Raw genomic sequence first — 22,083 nt, forward strand, 5'->3', positions numbered from 1 at the left:
AATGTGATATGACAAGTTCTACAACAGGGGTAAGGGTGAAGCATTTAAATTCCTGTGGGACCTCAAACTTATCTTTGCCTAAGGGCATCGAAAAATGCAGACTTAGGCTTTGAAATAACCATGCCAATAGGCATGGGATCTGAGTCATCTCCATGATGCCAGTACCCTCTGGGGGGCCTTGGCACATGATAGGGGGCTTAGCAATACTGAATGGATAGATGGGTGGATGCATCACATGAATAGGTGACTGCCTTCTTTATCCCATTAATGTCATGTCCACACTAACCTTGAAGAGACTGAAGAAAACATCTTGATCACCACTATCATCATCACCACCACCACCCTTTATCAAGCACTTAATCCAAGCCAAGCACTGAATCAAACACATTATTCCACACTGCCTCATTAAACCCCAAAGTAATGCCTGTGAGGTGGTACTTCTATCATCCCCATCTGGTAGATGGGGGAACTGAGGCTCTGAGAAGTAAATAACCTGCCCAAGGCAATTCAGCTCCTGAGGAGCAGAGCTAAGACAGAGTAGGCCTGTGTATCACTGCTTGTACTCCACTCTTACCACTGGACCTGCTGCAAACATTGGTATTCAGAGCATCAGAAAAGACAAATGCTGTGTCTACAGACCTCTGTTTTGGTTCACCCTCCCAGCCTGGTCTTTGCAGGCATTTAAAGGGACTATGTCCTCCTTCCTGATTGAAGACTCTCCCAGTGTCCCCGTTGCCCTCTCCCCAAGCAGATGGTTTAATTACTTGAAATTATTTTTGAGCAAGGACAGGCAGGTGAATTCCCTCTCCACCTCATACCTAACCTACAAAATGGAAATTGAGCTGCCTTTTTTTTAAAGAAGCATATTGTAATGAAACAATTTCTGTGAAAACTCTGTGGTCTTCCAAATCCTTCCAAGGTTTCTGTTATCAGCCATAAATGCGCTTAGTTTCAGTCAAGGGCTCAAAATTTCAAATCCAGTTCATGTGGTGAATGTTTATTGACCACCTATTATGTGCCAGGCTCTATTCCTCATGCTTAAAAAGAATCATCGATAACAGCCATTAATGTTAATATAGTGCTGGCCAATATGCAAAGTGAATTAAAATTTACAAAGGGCTTTCTCATCCATTATGAAACTGAAGCTCGGAGGAGTTAAATAGCTTTCTCAAGTTACTACTGGTAGGCCAGGCTGAAAAGCAAAGCTAGATCCTATACAAAGCTGTCAGAAGTAGGAATGATCCCCAAAATGGAGCCTCCCCTATGAATTCTGCCAGGACTTTCCATTATTCATTCATTCATTCATTCATTCGCAAATTATGTGTTAGTTATTAGTGACACAAAGACAAACAGATCTGGGTTCCTGCTCTCCAGGAGGACTCAATCTAGCTGAAGAGATGAAGAAGCAACTCACAGTAGCATGAAAATTGGTAAGATATGAGCAAGAGGGAAGCCCATGTACCATGCGACAAAGAAGAAGAAATCAACCCCAGTCTTGGGTTGGGTTGCTGGGAATGCAGCAGGGTCACAGGGCAGACTTTTTTTGCTCCTACTATCTGGAACTCACCTTCCTCCTATCTGGTACCCAATACGCAATGTGAATTCTGACCACAAATCTCTTTCTTCATCATACACACGTATGGAGCATCTCCTTCACATGAGAATCTTTGTTAAGAACTGGGAATGAGAGAGATGAATGAACTTTGCCCATACTTTTAAGATGTGTACTGTCCAGTGGGCAAAACAAGTAAATTGAAAATTGTAAGGTTGTACTATATGAAATTATCAGCATTTGGCCATTTTTTACCTTTTAAAATGCATATGTTCATTTTTTTACCTTTTAAAATGTATACCTTATAGTGTAATGGTTTGCTGTTCAGAAAAAAAGTTCAGGATGATGTCGAAGCCCCAAACCAGTGATCTGACACCATACTCATGCATCTACCACCGCATCCCCCATGTAGCAGTATCCATGGCTGAAGCTTGGAGAGCACAGTTACTGAAGACCTGATGGTAGAAACTAAACTAACAGCTATTTACCATAATTGTAACTAACATGAATGGAATGCCTATGACCTGTTGGGCACTGTTTCAAGCACTTCCAATGAATTAACTAACTTAATTCTAACCCATGAAGTCGGTATTATTCTATAATACCTAATATTCTATAATACCTAATATTCTATAATAATAATAGCTATTATTACCCCATTCTACAGATGGGGTATAAGAAACTGAGACACATGGTAGGTTGTGAGGTGGCTCAAAGTCATGCAGTTAGTGCCATGACAAAGCCAGGCTTCTAACCCAGACATCAGGAGTAATGTCATCTGCTCAGCTGAAGCACTAATTGTGCTTTTGGTCAGAACAGTTCTTTGGTTCCAGGATCATCCAAGTGGGGCTTTCATTAAAGCCATGATCTCTTCCATTGAAATGGATATGGGGAGTTGAGGCACCTAACCTCTGGGGTATAGAATTGTAAAGGCTGTCTGTGTTGGAGGTAGAATCAGGTAGGAATCAGGAATCAGGTAGAAAATCTTCCCTGAGGGGATATTGGCAAGATAATTGGGGTGGCATCTAACTCCCCCAACAGGCCAACTGGATTTAAGCCTTATTTTTTATACTGTTAAGAACCAGAGCCAACAGAACAGTCTGGTGAGAGATGCTGAAAGACTTTAGACTCAAGCAGGACTGGTTGGGGATGCAGGAGACAAAGTGCAACCCAAGGTTGAAAAGGAAGCCATTCTCTTCACCTCTGCTAGGAATATACAGCCTCTGAGGGTGTTGGCACTTAGAGGCTTGTGAATGGAATCTTCTTCCCATTCCATCGTGTAAGCAACAATTGCTATTACGTTTGGGCTTTGGTTCTCTTGAGGATTCTCTTGCTGGTTCTAATAACATTCCAGCTAATTCTCTTGAGTTCTCTAAGCATACCATTATACTATCAATAAATAATGATGATGATGCCTTCTTAAATAGTTACATAGTTATCCTCCTTATTTTAGTTTCCCACTTTACCATTTTGGCTACACTGTAGATTTGGATTCTTTGTTAGAAGCTTTAATATTTAATATTAGTTAAATTAGTTTTACCAATAATATTTTATCAGAATGAAGAGAATGGATTGAGTTTTGCATCAAATGCAGACAGATTGCTTTGGGAACAGAACTAAGTTCCCTCAGTAACTCAGGTGTAATATGATGACATCTAGGCTCAATGCTGCACTAAACATTTATCAAGTACCCACCATGTACCATCATGTATCAGGTACTGTACTAGTGACTGGGAATATGGCCCAAAATGAGACAGGCCTTCCCAGGGCTCCCAGGATCAGGATGACCAAGGAAAGAGAAAAGACAAGGTGCCTCTAAAGGTATTTGGACCAAGAATTAGCTGATGTGGTTTTTAGATGGGCAACAAAAACATTACTGCAAGTCTCAAAACCTGGCAGTATCATTGATAATAACCAAGAAATTGACTGAATTTTTATTAGCTTCTGAAATCTTTTACAATCTATTCAGCTGAAAAAAGGAGATGAGAGCAGTGACATTAGAATTTTTCATTTATGAATGCTTTTGAGAACGTGGATTCAAGAGAAATTACCAGATATTTTAATTTTCTGCTATCTCACCCCTGATACCAATCAGGCTACCTGTGAAACAATTTGTGATAATTAACATTTGTCTAACGCTTTTCCAGTTTGCAAAGCCACTTCCCATGTGTTGTCTTCTTCAGTCCCCACAACAACCTTGGGAGTCCGCAGAGCAATTTCACTGAGGTTATCACCCTGGATTCTTGAATTCTTATTCCTCATTTCCCTCTGGTCTACATGCCAGCCAAGCCTGGCATTTTTTACAGTGCTGCAAACAAAGCATGCTTTCACACTTCCTTGATTCTGCACTTGTGGTTCCCTTCTGCCAAGAAAGCAGCCCATCCTTTCCTTGTTCAAACAAGGAGTATCCTATTCATTCTGGGAAACCATGGGAAGGCAGGGAAAGGCCTTTTTTCCCTAGGGCAGCGAGGAAGGCCCAGCATCCTAGAGTATAGAGTACCCAATGATGGTGCCCATGTCAGAGGAGACCAGAAGACCAGTAGGGCACAAGTTGTCCTGCAGGTGATTTAGGTGTCATTGGAAGCAATGGCCCCCAGGCCTTCTGCCTTCTTAAAGAGTGTAGCAGTTAACACTTTGCAATTAGACAGACTTGAGTTCAAATCCTGGCTGTGTGACTTACTAGCTGTGTAACCTTGGGCAAATCTCTAAACCTAATTCTAAATTCCCTCCTCTATAGAAAGGATCTAACAATACCCACCTTTAAAATGACGGGAGTAGCAGTAACTAAGTGCAAACCACCCACCACAGTTTCTAACATACAATAAGGGATTGCGAAGTGGAAGCTATTATTCATTAGTAAGACCACTTCCCTTGTGGCAGAAAAAGGCACACATTTATCATCATCATCATCATCATTACTGCTACTGCTATTATTTACATTTCTCTCATTTCTAAAAACCCACTCGCTTTTCCTAGTAACATTCTCCTCGTTCTCTCTTAGAAATGATATTTCTGCTCAGAGGAGAAAGGGAGGCGGTTTGTTTTGTTACAGGCAAGGGGTACAGCAAAGCACAGGGGGTATCAATGCGGGGGCTGGACAAGCTGGCTCATGAAGAGTCAAGAACAAGAGTCATCCAAGACAAAGCGGAGGGGGGAAGTGTTATAGAAAAGGGAAACTGCATAGGCAAAGGTCAAAGTCTGGAGAGAATGTGGCTTGTTGGGGGGCTTCACGTGCAGTAGTTCCTCTCAGCTGGGACATCCCCTCAGCAGGGATGATGAGTGAGATGGGATGCAGAGAGGAGCAGAGGGCACAATTCCAGTGGTGTCTACTAGGCAGCCTATATTCTTCTAAGCACTTTCTATGCATTAACTTACTTAGTCCTCACAATCAGATCCATTTTACAGATGAGCAAATATAGGCACAGAGAAGTTAGGTAACCTGCCCAAGGTCACACAGCAAGAACATGTCAGATCTATATCCAGTGCCCAGGCTCATCACCAGCACACCAGAAGGCAACGATTCTTTTTCTCTATGACACTCGGGCATGTGTCCCAAAGCCAGAAAAGAAACAGACCCCTCCAAAGTCATGAGAAAGTAAGGCATCCTTCACCTGCTGAATTCAGCTTGGGCAGAGGGGAAGCTACTCTCTCTCTGGCACCTCCCAGTGTGCAGAGGTGGGTTTTTAGAAGTTCCCAAACATAAAACCATTTCCATATAATTATGCCTCCTTGACCTACATGTCATTCGGCTGTGTGCATGGGCTTGAAGCACAAAACAATTTCTGCAGCCAGAGAAAATTGCTTCCCGAGGCCCCAGGGTAATTAGACATTGTCTTCTGGGCATGGCCTGTTCCCTGTCCATCCACATCCTCTGACATAGGTGCTGCCACTTCAACCCGGCATCCACTGGGAGAATGCAGGTCCCGTGGTGGAACAGAATGTCCACTAGGACAGCAGCCTTGGAAAGTGTGCAGCAGGGCTGTGTGCATCAGGAAATTTTCCAATGTTCTTGAACATTCAGATCCCGTGGAACTTTCCTCTGTTAGCCCAAGCAGGGAAAGGGGGACACGTCACATGGGGAGATGTTACTTCTCAAGCATTTGGTCTATGAGGTCTATGAGGAAGCTACAATACCAATACCCATGTCTGGAAGTTTCAATGAGGTTTATAAAGGACCTTCTGTTCTTTACTCCCCCACCTACCTACCCCATCCCCACCTGGATATCTGTAGTTTGATACAGAAATAACAACCATCTTTTAAAAAAATTTGTTTAAGTTTATTTATTTATTTTTGAGAAAGACAGAGACAGTGCAAGTGAGGGAAGGGCAGAGAGAGAAGGAGAGAGAGAACCCTAAGCAGGCTCCATGCTGTGAGCTCACAGCACAGAGCCCAGGGTGGTACTCAAACTCACGAAACTGTGAAATTATTACCTGAGCCAAAACCAAGAGTCGGATGCTTAACCGACTGAGCCACCCAGGCACCCCACAACTACCTTACCTAGTAAAACCCCTTAAGGCTGAAAAGCCCTTCAATGACTCTCCATTTCCTCAGGACAAATTCAACTCAACCACGACTGCAAAACTGTCTGAATCATTAGAGTCGGGTGCTACTACTTCTCTACCACTTCTCCAACCAAGCCTCTCTCCCAGCTCTCTCTCCAGCAAGGGCAGGCAGATGACATAAATGAGTGAGGTCTGGTGGGGACTGGTTAAGCTGGAGAACACCCCCGCCCCCATGAAAATGTCACCCAGGGTGCCCTCTCCTTCTGATTTTCAAAAGAAGCTCAAATCTTCCATTGGCCATGAAATACTTCAATTTGTAGATATGACAAACTGATTCAGAAATCCTAAAGACACATCTGCAGCCTGGTATCTACCCCACAAGCCTCTGGTCTGTGACCTCCATTCTATGCTGAACTTTCAGCTTCTCCAACAGCCATTCTCTTTTTCTTGTCTCTTGACCTTTGCACATTTTGTTCTCTCTTATTGGCATACTTTGCTCCCCACTCAACTGGTTCTTACTCCTCCATGTCACTGCACACACATGCCACTTCCTCCCAGAAGCCTTCCGTGATCCTCTAGTTTAGATGGTTACCCACTCTCAAGTGCTCCCAATAACATGCTGTCTTCTGCTGTTATGGAGCTTCTTTCTGGGTATCTATCTGGCTTCTGCCAGGCTAGAAGCTCCAGGAAGGAAGAAACCATTTCTTCGGGTTTACTATGACATCCACAGCTGTGGCACAGTGCCTGAACACAGCAGGGAGTCAGTATCGGTGATAGAAGAAAGGGGAGGGAGGCTGGCCTGAGTTGTCTGTGATAATGCAAAATCCTTCTCACTCCAGAATCTCTTGGGTTGGGCTGTGAGCAACAAAAATAACATCTGTTGAGCACTCACTATGTACGAGGTATTCTTCTAAGCATTTGATGTAGTTCCTACAAGAACCCTATGAAACAGGTAATACTATCCCCTTTTTACAGATAAGGAACATTAAGGCACAGAGTATTTAAGAAACTTAAGATCACAAAACAAGGAACTGGCTAACTTGGGATCCAAGCCCATGAAGGCTGGTTTCAGAATCAGTGCCCTTAACCTCTCCACCTTTCAACAAGGGAAAGGGTTAGTGCTCTATGGAAGAAACTGTCTATCACACTCAGTGGATAAATGAATAATATTTGAGAACCGACTACATGCAAGGCATGGTATAAATGCTCAGTCTTCTATGGGAAAATGTTATTGTCTGCCTTGCAGAGATGAGAAAACTGAGTTAAGTGTCATGTTCAGGCAAGGAAATGGGGAACTCAGATCCATCATCCATCATAGGAGGTAAGAGAAATAAGTTCCTAAGAAGCTACCTAGAGAGACTGGGTTTAGACAGAAAAAAACAGAGCGAAGGGATATGATCAAGTTATCATGTGTGTAATGGAATACCACAAAATTGACAGCAAGCAGATAAATGTTCCACAAAGAATGCCATGGGGAATCCATCCACCCATCCATCCATCCGTCACTCTTATTCTACAAATGTTGATAGAGTACACACTCTTTGACTGCCCTGCAAACCCTCAAGGTTCAGAGAAAAGAGATACAGTCCCCACCTCCCAGGGGCTCTCAGTGAATGGGTAATAAAGATTTTGAAGAAGATCATTACAAAAATGTGTTAAATACTCTAGCCAATGAGATGCTTGACTCAGCATGCTGAGATCAGGGAAGGCTTTAAAAATAAAAAATCTACCAGCCAAAGAGCTACAGGCAAGGAAGGCATTCCAGGCAGAAGAAATAGCCCATTCAGTGCTATGAAGGAAAGAAAGAGTGCTGTGCATTTAGGCAAAAGCTCATAAAGTGAAGAGAAAGGTGCATTTGCATGAGTTACAGAAGGGAGCTGATGGTGTGAGAGGTGTCTTGTTGGTCATGCAAAAATCCTGGATTTTGGCTACAGAGCAGAGGTCTCAAACTAGTTGCCCACAGGCCACACTGTGTGTGTGTGTGTGTGTGTGTGTGTGGGTGGGTGGTGTTTGAAAGCCTCTCCTAAAGCACTAGAAGACCTGGCCAGTTGGCTGTCATTCCCTCATGGAAAACCACCAGGAAGAACTAAATAGTGGCTGCTCTCTTGAAGGAGGGCATGAACTACTCAGTTCATTAAAGGTCCCTGCATGCCCACCTCACATATTGATATTACCTGCCTGGCCCTGTTGCCATTTGAATTTTCAAACCTTGGCATAGAGCCATTGACAGGAGCAAGTTTGGAATGACTCCTCATGCTGCCTTGGTATGATTGATTCAGTAAGTTCTGAGCACCCTGAGCCCAAGGAATTGGTCTTGTACTCCCAAGAGCCTATTCCAGGCTTGGCACGTAGGTGGGCATCACTAAATTTATGTTGAACAAAATTGGATTCACGTGGAAGATTCTGGCACAAATCCTCTTCAGAGAAGAATGATAATCTCTCTCTCACACTAAACACTAAATTAATTTCCAGTTGCCTTTGATCATATCACCTGACTCATTTTCTGCAGTAAACCCTTGGTAAGCTCCCAGTCTATTCAAAATTGTTAACCAGAACTTCTGTGTGTCTGTGATGTTGTGTTAATCTCTATTTGTAGTTAGTCATTCATTCAACAGTATTTATTAAGCAGCTACTGCATGTCAGAAACTGTGTAAGAGGTTGGAAATGTATTAGTAATAATAAGCAAAACAGACACACTTCCTGCCCTTCTAGAGTTCTAACCCCTCTAATAGTAATGATGGTGAAATTTATATAGCATGCATGGTACAAGTATGCATCGTACTTGTTCTAGGCATCTTCCCTATATTTATTTATTTAATGCTCATAGAAGCCTGTGATAGGTGCCAAATCATCATCCTTTTTATAGATGAGTAAACTGAGGCACATTATTAAGTAAATTGCCCAGGATGACACAGCTAAAAAGTGGCAAAGGCAGATTTGAACCCTAGCAATCTGGCTCTGGAATCTGTTCTCTGTGCCCTTGTCTTTCTGGAATAACAGTGGGAGCCCCCGAAATGCCTCTTGAATCATCAAACTAGCAGACTTTAAAGTTGTGGTCAGTTCCAGTAGTGTTTATAGCAATGGAACCATAAGTAGACAGATTAAGCGTAGCAATGTGCTCTGGAACCTAGTGAATGTTCAAGTTTTTCCTGACATCATGTTACTGCTTTTCTTTTTTCTTTTTTTTTTTAAGTTGGAGACCCTTGATGCAGACCTAATACTGGAAAGCAGCTGGAGGTACAAAGTCGCCAGCTAATTGTCGCCATTTATACACAGTCTTAGCTCCAGGGCAACCAGCTGTCCCTAAGAAGTAGCCCCTTAGAAGAAAAGCCTTCAGGCTAGAAAGACAGCATGGGTCACTGGCTGAAGAATTATTTGTTTAATTTATCTCTTATATCTATTAGATTCTTAGTTCTTGACTGTGCTGCCCACAGTCCTGCCTCCCTAGCTCATACCATTCCTGGATGTTGGAGTGCCCAGTCTCCCCGGTCTCCTCTTTCATGCCTCTGTGTAGCGTTCCCTGACCCCACTGGGGGGCCTTGTTGCTGTTCTCTCCCCATAGACCTGAGAAAATGCCTGGGGCAGACTGAGTCACTCTTGCTGCTTGGTCATGCAAACTCTTTGCCATTCTTGCTAGCAGAGAGATCTACCTCCCCTCATCAGCAGCCTCAGCACTGTGAATGGCACACAGCACACGTCCAGCACATGCCTTTTGAGTGCAAGAAGGCCCAGAGAAATACGTGACTTACCCAAGGCCACAAAGCTAGTAGGTAGCAGAACAGAATTCTACTTGGTCAACATACATTGTAAGTTCTGTGTGGACTTGATCTGCTTGTGTGTTTCCACATTACTGCATCACCCATGTCTGGCAAAGGGCCTAGTAATGGTGGGGCTCAGTAAATGTTTGTTGAATGAATAAGTGAGCACCAACTTCATTTAATTCTTCCTTTTTCCTTGCCTGCACTGAAGAAGACAGGCAACGGAAAACAAGGCTTTTTGTGTTGACTTTGTGTTGACTGTGTTTTGTATGCACAATTGATAAGCTATTTGCCCGAAGCTAAAAATACCTACCCCTGGCAGCCATTGGGAGGCAGATGGATGGTGCTTAGCACAAGATGTTTAATCAAACAGTGACAACCCGAGCAGAGCCACAATTAGCCTCTGACACCCCAGTGAACTCTAGATGAAGAGCCCGGAAGCCTCTGACTTCCTGTTGGTCCCCTGGCACCCACTGACCATCACCCTGGGTCCACAAAACAGCACAAACAAATGAGCATCCTGTGTGCAAGGCAGTCACCAGCTGGAAGTCAGGGGATGGGCAGTGTGGGCTGAAACTGGGCACCCGGGACAAATACGAGGGAGAATTAGCCAGTGGGGAGCATCATTCAATACTGGAAAGGGCAATGGAGAGTGCCAGCTGATACACATATTTAAAAAAAAAAAAAAGGAAAGAAAGAGAAAGAACAAACTGGCCTATTTCTATATAATGGTCAGTTCACTAGAGCTAATTACGGAAGCATCTGGACAAGCACGTGCATCAAATGGACTCTAAGTCTAATAAATTGTTTTTGAATCCTAAGTCCAGGACACACTTGATGTCTGTTTGGGCCAGTTTCTTAACCCACTGAGCCTCAGTGTTTTCATCCCTATAATGGGGATATTAATAGTACATATCTCCCAACGTCATGTGAGGATTCAATTTAATGTTAAGTAAAACCTCTAACAAGTGAGCCACATGGGGTAAATGTTTTAAAAAGGGAACTGTTATTAATACATGCATTAGTTATTACTAAATGTGCTCAGCTCTAATATAACAGGTATCCATAAACAGGAGAACTGGAAGAGGCATTTGATTCCTTAACAGCCAACTACTTAACCCTTCAGTCTTTCTTATCAATAAAGGGATGGAAAGAGTGCCTAGTTTATTCATAAGGATTAAATGTTGGATATTTAATATTAAATACTATGATATTAGATGACATTTGATCTGAAACGTGTTTCATGTATATGAAGGGATGGGTTTTAGGGCCTGAAACACAGTAAGTGCTCATAACTTCCAGGGGCCCTGAAAAAATGGTAATGGGTCTTCTGTCTCATGCCTCTTTGCCTTGGGACATGGCAGTTCACTCTCCCTGGAGAGTCCTTCCTTGTCTTGTGTACCTGTCAAACTACCACTCACCCTAACTAGATGCGAGCTATGATACTATCTTTATTATTATTGCTTTATTGGTAACTGGCTCATTTTTGCAGCTCTGGAAGCTGAAGCCCTGAGAAGGGAAATGTCTTGTCCACGGGCACACACAGGTCTATGTCAGAACCTAATTGAAGCCTGAGGCATCTCCCAACAAAATTGGGATGCCTAGGCACACTTTTCCCCCATCTTAATGAGATATAATTGACCTACATCGCAGTATAAGTTTAAGGTATAGAGCATAATGGTTTGGCTTACATATATTATGAAATTATGGCCACAAGAAGCTTATCATCCATCACCTCAAACAGCTACAATTAAAAGAGAAAGCAAAGAGAGAAAAGGATTTTTTTTCCTTACGATGAGAACTCTTAGGGTTTACTCTGCATTAACAACTTGCACATGTATCTCAGACAGCAGTGTTAAGGACACTTTCACTGACCGAGTATAATGAGTCAGAGGTCTTTTCTACAACCAATTCTCCCATCCTCAAGAAATACAGCAGGAGAATCCCCTGCCTAGACTTGCCAGTGATTCTTCCTCCATGTCAAGCCTTCACCTAGTTCAGATCATCTCCTTCACAGGACTAGTCATCACACTCATGCATACTAACTAATCGTGGCCACTTACTGTCCACTCTGCCCATGCCAGGTTCTGTGCAAAGAGCTTTATGCATGTGACCTCCTCTGATTCCCCAACAATCTTCTGGGAAACACATGTCACTGGTTCTCCTACTTTACTGAGGAGGATGCTGAAGCTTCTGGTGTTACTTGTCCAAGAATGACAGCTAGAAAGGAGCAGATCTGAGTGCAGTTCATCTATACTCCAAAATATATGCCTGTCATTTTAAGGAGCCTGTCCCTTCTGGTAACTCTTACATTCTATGTTTGCTGGACAGACAGCTCAAGCTCTGCCCCTATCTGTGTTTGCAACAAACCCTGGAGCCATAAAAACACAGCTGCATCTATCACTTGACCCAGGATGGTACCACTGAGTGCTTTCAAGATACTTCTTCGACTTACCAGCTGTGCCATGTTGGACAGGTGCCTAACCTTCCCTTCATCAGTTTCCTTCTTTGTAAATGGAGACCAGAGCCTACATTCTCTTTGCACTGTTATGCCCTCACATCTTTCTTTAAATCAACTCATTTTCTTAATGAACTGAACTTATTTTATAAGCATGTTTTTAATCACTACCCTAAATGAAAAAATAACATTCCTCTAACTCTATTTAAACTAAACACATAACTTTTAAAGTAAAATTATTCATTGAGGAGGGCACCTTTTGGGATGAGCACTGGGTGTTGTATGGAAACCAATTTGACAATAAATTTCATATATTGAAAAAAAAAGTAAAATTATTCATCAGTGAATCACATAAAATCACCTCATCTCTACAGAGCCAAGAGGCTCATAGTAGATGCTCAATGTATAGTAGTCATAAGAAAATAAACTTTGGCACCAAGCAGTATGGTTTGGAAACTTTTGAGTCTATTGGCCAACCTGAGACCTAGCAGTTGTCATGGTTACCCCAAGACGGTGCTCCTGGTCAAAAAGTCAGAAGGAATTTTGCAGTCAAGAGAAGGCCAAATGATTGGCCCAGATGAATGTGATGACCAGTCCAGGTACTAATTCACTTTCCCCCATTGTCTTGAGTCAGACTACCCTGGCAACCATCTTAGCTCTTGCCGACTATTCATCTGCAAGGGTCAGCCTTACTAGATCTCAACTAGTTCTGGTCTACAATGGAAACCACTGCTTTGTTAGATTCTAGGAAAAGCCAGGAAGACTGCATCCTGTATCCAGGGCTCAAACCCCTGGGGCAAATCCACAGCATTTGTTCCACCATGGCAAATATCACTAATCCAACACAGCACTACTAAACTCAGGCATGGTTTTAGAACAGGGAACATGGTAGCCACTACCAAAAGACTGAAGATGAACCGTGTTTTGCCATTCCTGTCTCAGGCTGTGCAATCACCCTTCACATGAGACTGTAGAAATAGAGGAAATACTACCCTTGGCTTTGAAAATAATCCACTCCAGTGCTAAATGCGGTGACAAATAGGGGTCTCCACAAGAAAATAGAGAAGAACATGATAGTAAAGCTACAAAGAAAATTAAAGAGCTATCAAAATAAAAACTAAAATTTTAAAAGAACAAAGGCTATTTCAGAGAAAGCAAGAGACAACTGAGTCATCGTGTAACAATGGCTCTTCAGGGCCCTAGATAACAGCCAGCGTTCCTCTCCACCAAGCAGAGAAACAAAGTGAGGAGTAGCCGGCGGAATACCACTGCAGCTAGAGGGATTAAGTTAGAGGCAATAAAGAATTTCAGGATAGGGTGACAGGATTATTAGTGCCTGGAATTATAGTTTAAGGGAAACTAGAATCTTCTCTGGGATTCCTGGAGAGCTCAGACTCTCTCTGACTCATCTCTGCTCCCAGCACAGTGTCTGGCCTCTAGCTCAATAATTGTCTGCTGAACTGCACTTGCCAGGTGTAAAATGTAACAATAGGTAACATAGGTGTAAAAAGAAACAACAGGTAAAATTTACTGAGGGCTCATTATGTGCCAAAAACTATGCTAAGCATTACACACACGGTATTTCATGTATCTTTATAACAACCAACGGGGGTATGTTTATTATGATGCCCATTTCACAGGTGTAGGAACTGAGGCTCAGAGAGATTAACACTACACTTCACAAACTCTTCCAACTAGGATAGGTTCTTATGTACCTGGATATTTTGGGTGAGGTTAAGCCTGCAAAGAACAACAACAACAAACCCAAATGGCTCTTTAGAGCCCTCCTGGGAATCTGGAAGCCATCCCTCAAGGACTGCCTTTCCCATAGGGTGAGGGTTGGGACCCACTGCCTGTCCTCACTAGTCCACAGTCAGTTTTGTGCCACTAATAACCAAAAGCAAGAAAGACTTTTGCATTCCCAAACTTCTGCCCTGGAGCAAGAGGAACAATGAAGAGACAGGATGGCCACTGGCCAGCTAGTAGTGCCTGAGGTTGGAACCACATGGCAAGACAGCTACCCTCAATTCCTTCCCTGCTCCTCTCCTAGGAGCCCTCAGGGCAGAACCACCTGAAGACCTTCTAGTACCATCCATGGAGGCCAAAAAGACTGAACACCAAGTCGTCAGCATCATGCTTTATTCCCTCTTCTTCCCTACCCTCCAAGATCCAGAGTGGAACAGGTAACAGTGAGGAAGATGACAACCTCCAAGAGTCAATGCCCATCACACAATTCAATCTCCACTCCCCAGCTGATCTAAACAAAGGCAGTGCTGAATTCTTGCCTGGGAGGCTTAAACATTGCTTCTCCTAAAAATCTATCCTTGGGGCATCTCCCAGGAACAGCTAAAATAACACCATTGAAATTGCTTACAATGTTAGGGGTCCTTGTACTTCTGTAGGACAACAGGCCTAACTCTTCCAGTGCAAAAAACAGACAACTTTAAGGAGGAGAGATGCATTTAAGTCACCAAGGATGGTGAAATTCACAAGAACATAATTTAGGATGCAGAAAAAGAGGATTTGCAGAAGGGAACCTCAGGAATCAGCCCAGATAAGAAATTCTCTGTCCTTTTCTGAAGACCTCCATGAACAAGCAACTGTGGTGTCTGGCCTGCTCTCATTCACATAGCAGCCATTATAATCAAAAAGTTCTTCTTGGTGCCTAATCTAAATCCTTTTGTAGTTTCAACTGAGTTCTTTTCCTTTTTACAAATTTTCTTAGCTGCCTTTAGGAAGAAAGAGAGATATGGAAAGAGGGAGAGAGGGAGGAAGAAGGGGAAAAAACTGTGTTACCCTTTAAACCAGCATTTCTACTTTTGGGAATTTATTCTACAGATAAACGAAAAGATGCTTAATGAAGTTCTACAGTGGCCAAACAAAAAATAAGATAAAATAAATAATGTTCAGCCATAGGTGAATATTTCATGAATATTATTGACATGGGAAAAAATCCACGATTTATTTCTAATTTCAAAAAAAATCAATTTGCACAACAGTTTTATTGTATGATCTCCTTGTGTAGCAGTAATTATTATTACTAATTACATTTATAATTTATAATAACTGCTGTCACTTGGGGTTCCACTGAGCTGGACATCAAAGATGGCACACTCAAATGGCTGACAATTAATGTTGGATTCGGCTATGAGATCACCTGGGGCTTTCAACCAGAGTCCTGCACACCTTTCCATCTGACTTGGGCTTCTCATAGCTGGGTTCCAAAATGGAACATCCCAAGACCAAGTATTCAGAAGGCCCACATATTACCTGTACATACAAGGTCACCCCTGTATATACAGACCCATAGGCTATTGCTCAAAAGTAAATCACAGGACCAGCTCCAATTCAAGGGGAGGAGACTACCCAAAGGCATGAATATTCAGACATGTGGTTCATCAAGGGCTATCTATGAGACTAGGCACTACAATACCTTTGGAAAATGGGATTTGGACAGACTTTCACATTCCAATGTCTAATGTAGTAGTTAAATATATAAACTGGGAGGCAGAAAGCCTGGTTTAATGTCCTAGATCACCACTTGCTTGCTGTGTGACCTCGAACAAGTTTCTTAACCTCTCTTGAGCCTTGATGCTCTCAAATCATAGTTCCAACCTCATAGGTGATTGTGAAGAATTAAGTGATATATGGTCTGTTAAGATGCTTACAAGTAAATGCTCAATAAAAATGAGCTAATAATAATATAATTACATGTCAATATAATGTTTACGTTTTTATAAGTATATGTTTTACTTTTGTAATTGAAAAAACTAATTTTCAATGACAAAAAAAAAAAAAAAGAAATCCAGCAGAAATGAGAGAGATAAACTCAAAACTCCCAGTCAATGCTCTCTGTTCCAGCTACTTCTTCTAAGGAACCTACAGAACCGTATACTCCTCACAGACACAGAAAATACCTCTGGAAAACTTTGACCCTTTACCTCTGCACCAGTAGGCCATTCGGTGGTAGGGTCTGACAGCCAAACCCATGTTGTTCTTTCAGCCACTCCCCAAATCCTCTCAGGTTTGAGCATAGTAAGCTGCAAAGTACAGGAAATTAATTCCCCCAAGAATATAACCAAGAAGCTTTGCAATCACAAAACACGGGCTTTCTATTACCCAGGAGCTTAAAACTGCCCTGTGACACCATTGACAGAAAGGATTTGCTTTTTTGAAGCATTGACATTTTGATTGTGAAGTTCACTGGGGCTTGCTTAGGTTTCCACAACAACAGAGTCTTGGGCTGGTTAGTTTGAGAGAAAACCTCAGAAATAGAATATCAGGCGGTGATGACTTGGGTTTCTTTGGTTGTTTTCTTTGTTTGTTTGTTTGTTTCACCCATGATAAATACGCACAGACCCTGTCAACACCACTCCTTTTCTTTGGGGGAAAACGTGCCACCAAAGAAATGAAGGGATTTCTTGATGTAATTACAGCAAATGTGAAACCTTAAGAGTTGAAAACTCTACCTTCTCATTTCTTTTTCAGAAAATCAATACACAGGCATCTTTCCATTCCCCTCCAAGTTTCTGTGGCTCACACATGCTCTCTCATCCTAAGGATCTCCTAAGTGTGCTTGATGTTGCCTTGGGGGCAAATCTATCTGTACAAAAGAAACAGGAGACTCAGTGTCTGCGGGTTAGTTTCTCAAGAGAGACAATTACCAGAAACTTAAGGAAATGTCAAATAGGAATACGTAGCAATTTCGTTTGGACTCAATGACTTGCCTGACTTAAAGCATTAATTAGATGGGGCTGAAATATTTTTTAAAGAGCTTGGATATGGAAAATTTTTAGCACCACACTTCAAATAGCATTCATCTGGGGAGTAAGAGACAGTGGTGAAGAGTCACTCCCTGCCGAACATATAGTAAGTTTTTTTTTTTTTTTCCCCTGGGGAGACCCCAGCATTTATCCATTCCTGCTTCCTTATAGGCTGGCAGGTGGGGCAGGAACACGGGAGAGAAATGACAGCACTTAGTTCTAAGTCAGGGGCAACCCAGGAAACAGGAAATCACTTTCCTCCAGCTGAGAACCCTTTCCTGTGATCAAAAATAAACAACACAGAACTTGACATGCCATAAAGTCAGAAAGAACTAGAGTCACTTTCTGGCTCTCCCACTTACTCCAGATGTGGCTTTGGGCAAATAACCTAAAGATCCAATCCTCAGTTTCCTCATCTATAAAATGGGGATGATAATAGGACTGATAAGAGGCCTTCTTTCTGTTCCATGAATACCATATTCATTCCCACCTCAGGGCCTTTGCACTTGGCATTCCCACTGCCTAGAATTCCTTTCCCACAAGTCTTTTCATGGCAGATAACCTTCTTTCCACCCTTAATTAAACTCAAATGTCACTTCCTAACCTAAAGAATAATCTCCCATCAATTTGTCTCATCCCTGGGTTTTATTCTGGATAGTATGCTGTCTGAAATTCTCTTGTACATTTTTATATTTATTTATTGTCTGTCTTCCTCACCATACAATAAAGCAACTTGTGCATTTTGTTAACCCCTGCATCTCCAACACCTCATACAATGCCTGGCACATAGGAAATGCTCTGCTAAAATTTGCTAAAGGAGTGGACTCTCAGTCAATAGCTAACATTCATTGAAAACTTAACCACATGCCACGCACTGTTCTAAACACTTTGTAAAAATTATCTCACTTGATTCTCAAAACAACCCTCTCAAGGAGATATTCTTATTAACCCAATTTTATAAAGAAGGAAACTGACATGCAGAGAGATTGAATAAATCTGCCCAAAGGCAAAGAGCCAATAAGCAGTAGGGCCAGGACTAAACTCCAGCAGCCCAGCCCCAGACTCCACACACTTAATCCAGAGTCCTGACGCTCTTTGATACGTAACCATCAGACCTGATTTTACAGCTTGAATTTACGAAGCCCTGAGTGTATATGATTAGATCAAAGTAGCCAGACTTTTGACCCACACCTTCCCCCAAATCATTCTATGTGTGTTCACCAATCCCTCTTAAATCACCTGTGTGTTCTCTCTCATTTATCTTTTTTTTTTTAATTTATCTTTATTTTTGAGAGACAGAATGAGACAGAGCATGAGCAGAGGAGGGGCAGAGAGAGGAGACACAGACTCTGAAGCAGGCTCCAAGCTCTGAGCGAGCATTCAGCACAGAGCCCGATGTGTGGCTCGAACCCACAAACCGTGAGATCATGACCTGAGCCGAAGTCAGACACCTAACCAACTGAGCCACCCAGGCGCCCCTCTCATTTATCTCTTTAATACTTAGTTACTTGTGTGTTTTTCTATACTTTCTGAGTGGAGACTCTGAACACCAATTTGTTTCTACCATGGGCCCATGCACACAGAAGGTAGATGCTAAATACTTTTTGAAAAGATTTCTAAATGAATAAAACATTTTGGAACATTTTTCAACACAATACAGCAAGAGTGTGTGGGTGCTTGGGTGGCTCAGTCAGTTGAGCATACGACTCTTGATTTCAGCTTAGGTCATGATCCCAGGGTCATGGGATTGAGCCCTGTCGGGCTCCACAGTGAGCATGTGGCTTTCTTAAGACACTCTCTCTCTCTCTCTCTCCCTCTGCCCCTCTCCCCAACTTGCTTTCTCTCTACAATAAAAATAAAATAAAATGTGCATTCTATTAAAAAAAGAGAAGGGGCGCCAGGGTGGCTCAGTCAGTTAAGCTTCTGACTTCAGCTCAGGTCATGATTTTGCAGTCTGTGAGTTCGAGCCCCACATCTGGCTCTGGGCTGACGGCTCGGAGCCTGGAGCCTGCTTCAGATTCTGTGTCTCCCTCTCTCTCTGCCCCTCCCCACTCAGGCTCTGTCTCTCTCTCTCTCAAAAATAAATAAACATTAAAAATTTTTAAAAGAGAGAGAGAACAAAAATGTATACAAAGCAAGTAGAAAATTAACATTAGCATTCCTTGCCTTAATAAACCCAACTCTTCATGCTTTTGCCATCTCAGGGCCTTTGCATATGCCGTTTTCCTTGCCTGAAACACACTTTCTACTCTCACCCTTTTTGCCTATTTACTTCCTCCTGGTTCTCCAAATTTCAGCTTGAACATCATTTCCTCAGTAAATCTTTTATTTATCACTCATACCACTTACAGCTTCCAGTTACATATTTTCTACTGTGGCTCTTCAGTTAACTTTTTGGTTTTTTGCCGAAAAGATTCTAAACTCCATGAAGGCAAGACCATCCATGTCTATTTTGGTCAACATCTCCTCCCAGGGCATAGCTCATAATCAATGCACAAAAACATTGTTGAATGCATGAATAAACTTTTGAATTTTCGTGTTTACAAATACAAAAAAACTTTGCTTTAATGGGACTTTTTTTTTTTAATTTTTTTTTATGTTTATTTATTTTTGAGAGAGACCGACAGAGTGCAAGTGGGGGAGGGGCAGAGAGCAAGGGAGACACAGAATCCGAAGCAGACTCCAGGCTCCGAGCTGTCAGCACAGAGCCTGATGTGGGGCTCAAACCCACAAACCGTGAGATCATGACCTGAAGTCGGACGCTTAACCGACTGAGCCACCCAGGCGCCCCAGGACCTCTTTTCTTAAGTAGTGACTTCAAATAGAATTTACTCATTATTTTTCTCTTTTGTACACACTGTAATATACCTGCATGGTACCCCCACCACTACCTGGAATTATTCATATTGCAGAGTGGTTTAGAGCATGGGCATTGGTCCTGGGTTTGAATTCTGGCTAATAAATATCATAAATGCTTAACTCTTCACTGCTTCAAAATATTATTTCAAAGTGCTTTGAAAAAGAGCAAGAATAGCACAGACTTAAAAACAAAAACTAACAGTAGGAAATACAGAGAGGATATGAGGAAACTAGAACTCTCATACCCTGCTGTTGGGAATGTAAGTTAGTAAAACCACTTTACAGACCAATTCAGCTATAGATGGTAGAGATAAAGATGCACTTACTCTAGAACATAATAAATATACTTGTACATGTATGTTACCCAAGAGAAACTCTCAAATATCAAGCTGTTAACTACAGCAGTTTTTAATAGCAAAACCTTGGGACTAATTTAACTGTACATTGTTTTATTTTTTGTTTTAATTTTTTTTAATGTTTATTTTTGAGAGAGACAGAGTGTCAGCAGGGGTGGGTCCAAGAGAGAGAGAAAGAGGGAGACACCAAATCTGAAGCAGGCTTCAGGCTCTGGACTGTCAGCACAGAGCCTGATGCAGGGCTTGAACTCAAGAACTGTGAGATTATGACCTGAGCCGAAGTCGGAGGCTTAACCAACTGAGCCACCCAGGTGCCCCTAAATGTACATTGTTTTATACGCGCGCGCGCGCACACACACACACACACACACACACACACACACACACACACACACACGTATGTCTATATGTGTATATATGCACATATTATGTAGACATACATGTGTGTACATGCCTATACATGCCTATTATACAGAAATATATACAGACATGTGTATATATGTACAGATTTGTCTCTGTACGTATATGCGAATAAATAAATTACAGTAATTTTATATAATGGAATCCTATATAGTCATTAAAATGAGTGAATGAGAGCTGCATGTATCAACAATATGGTCTCTAAAGCATAATGTTGAATGGAAACAGAAGCATATAGAGTGGATGGTCCAATCTAAAGAAAAGTAAGGGTATGCAAATGTGGCCCTGAAGATGACAGCATGGGGTTTGCCTCTAGAGACAGAGAAAGAAGGAGGGAAGGAAAAGAATGGGCCTGGGACAATTTCAAAGAGGACTTCAATTGTATCTACAGTGTCAGTTCTTTTTTTTTAAGAACTGAAACAAATATGTTAAAATTTATTTAATCTGAGTGAAGAGTGCACCAAGATATGTATATTACAAGCTAATTTTACAAGTGAACTATTGTATAACATTTTAAAAAGTGAGATTAAGAGAGATTCAGATGCCAACTCTACCACCAGACTTCAGAAAAGAGACATAAATTCTCTGATACTCCTGTTTTCAAAATAGGATTAATAGTGTCGACTGAAAATTAATGAGATTCAATGTGCAGAATGACTTATAGATATTATCCACTGGAATATCATTTTAGAATGAGTCCCTAACAACTTTCCAGATGTGTCTTATTCAGAGAGACTTTTTTTTTAATTGATCAGAAATTATATGCATGCATGTCAAGGGGCACCTGGCTGGCTCAGTTGGAAGAGCATGTGACTCTTGATCTCAAAGTCATTCAAGCCCCATGTTAGGTACAGAAATTACTTAAAAAAAAAAAAAAAAAAAAAACTTTAGAAGAAGAAATTATATGCATGCATTTTCAAAACAAATCACACACCAAGAAAAATAATATATTGCTACTGTTTGTTCAAAAAGTATATATATTATAAAGACATATATAAGGATAGACTATTTATTACTGTGATTGCCCTGAGGGAGGGGTATTTGGGTGGTTGGAGAACAAGAAGGGAAACTTACTTCTCCCTGATATTATTTCTAATTATGTACCCTATTGTAGATTACAGCTCTTCCGTGATACAATGGAGTTACATCCTGATAAACCCATTATAAAAATTGAAAATGCATGGAATACACCTAATCTACTGAACATCATAGCTTAGCCTAGCCTACCTTAAATATTCTTAGAACATTTACATTAGCCTATGGTTGGGCAAAATCATCTAACACAAAGCTTTTTGAATACTGGACTGAAAGTGAGAAACAGAATGGTTATACAGGTACAGATGGTGGTTAAGTGTGTCAGTTTTTTTTTTTAAATCTTTTTTTTTTAATATATGAAATTTATTGTCAAATTGGT

At 41.6% G+C, this 22,083-nt stretch overlaps 1 protein-coding gene across 1 annotated transcript in view; it reads left to right on the forward strand.

Annotated features, from left to right (window-relative positions):
• Window positions 1-22,083, forward strand: part of GPR139 (G protein-coupled receptor 139) — a 41,179-nt gene that overhangs the window by 14,640 nt on the left and 4,456 nt on the right. The window lies entirely within an intron of this gene.

This window comes from Puma concolor, chromosome E3, assembly GCF_028749965.1.
Source record: "Puma concolor isolate L17-30 chromosome E3, mPumCon1.1.hap2, whole genome shotgun sequence".
In the NCBI taxonomy this organism is placed as follows: Eukaryota; Metazoa; Chordata; class Mammalia; order Carnivora; family Felidae; genus Puma; species Puma concolor.